The sequence below is a fragment of the Spermophilus citellus genome (genome assembly GCF_964194105.1).
Source record: "Spermophilus citellus genome assembly, chromosome: 12".
In the NCBI taxonomy this organism is placed as follows: domain Eukaryota; kingdom Metazoa; phylum Chordata; class Mammalia; order Rodentia; family Sciuridae; genus Spermophilus; species Spermophilus citellus.
This window is the reverse complement of record NC_138198.1, coordinates 86,669,970-86,675,934: the sequence shown is the minus strand read 5'-3', so window position 1 is coordinate 86,675,934 and position 5,965 is coordinate 86,669,970. Positions and strand designations below refer to the sequence as shown.

At 33.3% G+C, this 5,965-nt stretch overlaps 1 pseudogene across 1 annotated transcript; it reads right to left on the bottom strand.

The window, feature by feature from the left end:
* Positions 1–2,031: 2,031 nt before the first annotated feature.
* LOC308631489 (eukaryotic translation initiation factor 4E-like) lies at positions 2,032–4,278 on the bottom strand (annotated as a pseudogene). The gene has a single exon. The product of its transcript is annotated as a eukaryotic translation initiation factor 4E-like (transcript).
* Positions 4,279–5,965: the final 1,687 nt, after the last annotated feature.

Genomic DNA, 5,965 nt, shown 5'->3' with positions numbered 1-5,965 from the left:
GCAGGGAGAGTATGGAGACTCACACCAAAGCAGTAAAGCTGGAGGAGATGGGAGGTGCAGGGGTAACATCTTCCAGGAAAGGTACTGAAATTTTTGAAGACCTTATTTATCTAATATACCCTGGTCCCCTTAGAGGTGATGTGTTTATTTTAATTTTTTATAAAGTACATGTTTCAAATATGAACAACAATTTGTAAGTGGGGACAGGAAAAATGTCTCCTATTTTTCTTCAGATGCTTAGTTCCCCACCTCACAAGTTACCACTGTGATCAATTTTATGGTTTCAAATATATCCTGGCAGATATTTTATTAAATGGACTGAGATATACTCCCTTCTGCTCCTCTTTATACACTTTCAATATGCATTGCTCTCTATCATGATTTTACCACCCAACAGTATCTTGGGTATCTTCTGATGTCAGGACATCAGTGTATCAATTACATAGTAGTCCAAAATATAGTTGGAACATAACATGTTTAAGGAGTTTACTAAGGATGAGCATTTAGATTGCTTTCTGGCACTCATTATTATAGATTCTTCTGTGAGTAACTTAAACACAATTCTATTCACAAATGTGAAACTATTATCTACATGTGTGAGTGTATCCATAAATTCCTAGAGGTGGAATTTCTGTATTAAAGACTATATTCATTTTTAATTTTAACATATCATGCTAAAATTGTGCTTATCCTAATTTTTTTCTTTTTTTGTCATTAACTTGTTTTAATTTTAAAATGCAAAACACTGCACTATCACAATGCTTCACTAAATTTACATTATCCTCTTGAATGTAACTTCAGCATTTAAAAATATCAACTATCAATTCAAACACTGTTCTTTATTTTGCCATTTATCTTAGAAGATAACTTTGAATACAGATACATGAAACTATATGAAAATAGTTACTTAAGACATACTCCTCTAAACTCCTTTACCTTTGTATCCATGTTCTCAAAATTCTGACTAGTTTAGTTGGTTGGTAACAGAATTGAGTCTAGAAAACTTTTCCACCTATTATTAGTTTCACTAACAAAGGAAGTGACTATGAAGTGGCCTATGAAGTGACTACAATCTGATGTAATCTATAATCTATAAGCCCACACTACTGAAAAATACAATGTGATTTAGAGTTTTTAGAACCTAAGTTCTAGGATTAAAACACACTTTGCACCTGACAAAAGCTAAAAAGATCTCAATGCTTCTGTTTCTTGATTCATAAAATGAGGAATTACCAGTACCTACATATCCAAGAATTTCTGTGCAGGTTAATGTGCATATAAAGTGACGGAAGCACATAAGTTTTGTAATTATTTACTTCATACATATTATGTACCAAATCCTTTTGTAGAATTGGTATAATTAAGATTAAATCCATTAAATGTCACATCCTACAATGAACTACTATTTATCTGTTAAAGATTACTTCCATTTTTTATTATGAAATATATCTATTTGTAACCTCCTATTGGACAGGGTAATGTAGTAAAGTTATGAAAAGCTGCAAGTCACTGTGATATTTAAGTGGCAATTGCCCAAAGTGATTCATAATAATTTATCATCCTTCCCTGTTCCTGGGGAAAAGAATTAAAATTGTGATTCTAAAATAGTTATAACAATCAAATGCTACAATTTTTTTAAAAAACTTAGAAATGTGTGATGTATTCTTCTTCTGTGGGGAAAAGCTTTTACTTCTTAAAATTGGACTTCATTTTAGGATTAAGGAAATGATAACATTAACTTCTAATAGATGCACTACTCCAGTCCCACTCACTGCCAACATACTACCATCACGGCCACTTAACAAAGTTCTTGAAATGCTCACAACTACATATATCAACACAGACAATTGTCAGCTAAACCAATCACCCAAGCTTAAATAGCAGACATTAGGAACAGAATGTGGAGATTAAACACACAACATTCAATATTTCTATAATATGGAATAAGGAGTGTTTGTGACATTTAGAGTAGTCAAATGGCAATCAGTGGTAACCTTTAAAACCTATTTGAAAATTCTACAATGAAACCAATGCTATTAATTCCATTTTATTTTATAAGGGTCTTTGTCAAGTTTATCAGTTTGAAAACGATCCATTCATAATCACCACTTAAAGACAAAATCTCCTATAGACTAATGATTTCCATTCTGCTACCTACAGTTCACCTTACTCTTTGTTCTATGATAGCCACACTTCATTTCACAGGATCTGAACTATACAATTATGTATCAGAGACAAAATATTTTTCAAGTTTGCTTTCAAATGATACCTACAAAGAAGAAATGAAGTTTTCAAGTTTACAGAAAAACCATACTACTACAACAATTGACCAATATAAATATCTTAATACTTATTTATTCTGTTCTATTGATAAGAATACTAATGCATATGCCCCCACCTTTACTCTCCCTATGCTATCATTCTGACACTTAAGAATATCTCAACTTGCAACCAAGATTTACAACCACTGTTCCTATCAATCAAATGGTGATGCACCAAAATCCCAATTCTCATGAATTTTTACATATTGAAATTACATTATTTATTTAAGACTAAAGAACTGGGCCTTACTTTATAAAAAAACAAAGATAGCCACATCAGTTTCATCCATATATATGATACTACCTATTCAATTTATTAAAAATTGTAATAAACATAATCAAACTAGTGCTTCAAACTTATGCTGTTCAAGTGGAAGACACTACAAGAGAAGACACAATAGAGACTGCCTTGCAATAAGAAGTACAAATTCCTTCTATAGAAATGGGAGAAATAAAAGGACAAATCTAGTTGTCTAAAAGACAATTCACTGTACACATTTTATTTACAGTTTTGTACACTGTCTTAATATGAATGGGACCGCTTTTCTACTTGAGCCATTTTTAACCAAAGCAAAATAACCTAAGTAATACAAAGTGTTAAAATACAGCATAAAGATACAAAAACAGACATACTAATTCTAGTTAGGAATGTAATTATGATGTTACATTTTTTTATAATCCACAATTATGTTTAGGAAATCACACAAACATAGATCACTGATTTGAATGAAACGCATAAATTTGTAGCAAAGTTTTGTAGTTACAAAAAACAAAAAAATTACCAAAGAATGCACAAAATTAATGTTTATTCCACCTTTGTGTCATATTCCTGGATCCTTCACCAATGTCACATGAGGAAAAACAAAAGCAAAACAAATGGAAAACTGAAATCAGAATCACTAATGTTATCAAATAGGGAAACAAATAAATTAAAATCTAGCAGCCATCAGCAAGAGCACAGCAAAGATAATGCTGTCAAAAGAAACAAAGAAAATTGCTATAAAACTGTATGCATCATACTCTTTCAAACCAGCAAAATATGCCCCTGCATACAATGGAACATAAACTCAATTTTTTTCCTATTAAGGTATAGAAACGCAAGTTCTTTTGAATATTGTGGATGGGTAAAACTTGTTTGTAATGGTAATTCTACTAAGCTAATACAGAGTGGGCCAGGAACACATTTATGGATTCTGGGGATGATGTGGACTGTAATTCTTTGATTGGGATAGTGGACACTATAATAAAAATTAAAAAAAAAATGAACACAGAAGTACAAGACAAAGGCAAATGAGACTTCTCTTATATCTGAGTAACATTTAGATGGAATCAAATTTAAATGCAGTCCACTCTGCTTTTGAAGAGGCTTTGGTTCAGCTCCCAGATCTCGATTACTTGACGCAGTCTCCTATGAGAATACTCAGAAGGTGTCTTCTTAAACAACAAACCTATTTTTAGTGGTGGAGCCGCTCTTAGTAACTGTGTCTGATAACCAATCACTATCTTTGGAGGAAGTCCTAACCTTTCCTTGTATACTCTCCCTATATGTGTAACAGCCTCTCTGTTTTCACATTCAGTAGTCCATATTGCTATCTTATCACCTTTAGCTCTAACATTAACAACAGCTTCACATACATCATCACTGTAGTCATCAAAAGATTCTCCAATAAGGCACAGCAGTGTCTCTAGCCAAAAACGATCGAGGTCACTTCGTCTCTGCTGTTTGTTCAATGTAATGAGCCATCTTCCACCCCGTTTGTTTTTCTCATCTTCCCACATAGGCTCAATACCATCCTTAAAAAGTGAGTAGTCACATCCAGGCATTAAATTACTAGACAACTGGATATGGTTGTATAGAGCCCAAAAGTCTTCAACAGTATCAAACTTAGAGATCAGTCGAAGGTTTGCTTGCCATGTTTTACTTTTATCATTTTTAAAAAACCAGAGTGCCCATCTGTTCTGTAGAGGATGTTTTATATAGTGTTCTGGGTTAGCAACCTCCTGATTAGATTCTGTTTTCTCCTCTTCTGTAGGCGGGGGATTAGGAGTAGGGGTGGTTTCGTAGTCATCCTACACCCCGGTGGACAATGCGCGGCTCTGCAGCCCTAATTTTTTTCTTAATTTTTTTGTAATTGTAGATAGACAGAATGCCTTTATTTGTTTATTTTTTAATATGATACTGAGGATTGAACTCATTGCCTCACCTGTGCTAGGCAAGTGTTCTGCCCCTGAGCTGCAGCCCCAGCCCATTATCCCAGTTTTAATGAATTAACAACACTAAAAATTTAAATAAATATTCCAGTGTTTTTATTCTTTGTAGGAAAATCTTATTTAAATTGGTGGGACATATGAGTTAATACTTTTAGAAAATATCCTCAGTCTGTAAAATATTCAATGGCATTTTGAAATTGTCAGTTGCATTTTTATGCTGTAGAACTATTCAAAATTAAAACTAAAATAATTTAGTTGCTGCTGTGCATAAATAATTGATAAGGTCCTTGGAAGAAAAAAAAACAACAATTCTATTTTTATCAGATGAATAAGGAAAAAATTGACAGCTTTTTTAAACAAAGGAAGCCCACTCTGGTATATGTGTTCTGACAAATCCCTGTATATAGTTTTATGGGATAAAATCATCTGCGTGAACACTCACATTTTGAACAATAGCAGAAATAAATACCGAAATTAGTAACAATGCCAAATAGACCTATTGCTTAATCAACACTTAAGTTTGAATTTAACAGCAACAAAAACAACAACAACAACATACAAAATAATCCCCTGTTATTTTGTTGTTGCCAAAGAATTATTTTCAATAAACTTAAGCTTTCTGGAGGTTTTTCTTTATGACACTACTGACATCATTGTCAGAATCCATCAAAAAGCATGTGGCAAAAAGAAACTTTAAGTGCATTTTCTTTGATTTAGACAAGTTGCCCTCACTATCCTCTTCTGCTGGAAAAGAAAAATTAATTTCTTACACTCTCCCCAGGCGAAAAGATAGTCTATGGCACATAGACCGAAATCCTTCTCTTTCCACCTGCAAGATTGATTAATCTATAGCATAAAAAAATGTAAATCTTTGGGGGATCTTGTCACTTTTATGGTCTGTAGAAGATGAATTCAAGCAGGATTTCAATATTGCTTGGGCCTCTGGCCCCAAAATAATATAGCCATGTCACCAGGGAAAAGTCTTCGGGAACATGCTGTGCTGTAATAGTTTACAGATTCATAAAAAGTATTGATCAAGCTTCGTCTCCTGTAGTTCTAAATAGAGTATTAAAGGATTTTATCTTCTTGACTATAGCAGCCCAATAATGCTAAGCATGGCAATGAACAAACACATGAAAATCAAACACAAACTCAAATGCATCTGGCCCTGTGTTTAACTCAACTATCATCAAGTTAATAATGTGGTCGTGTGAAGCTTCTCCTTTTAATTAAATAATTAACTCTTTTCTGATGGACAACTTTATGCTTGGCCACACTGACTGTGTGTAGAAGCAGACCTGGCAGATATACCATGGTACAATAGTTTGTACAACTTCAGTAAGACCAACAACCCACCTACCCACTTCCTCTCTGGTTATAATCCCAGACCATTACTATCAGCTTTTTTTCTGGTGTGCTGAGTTATTGAAATA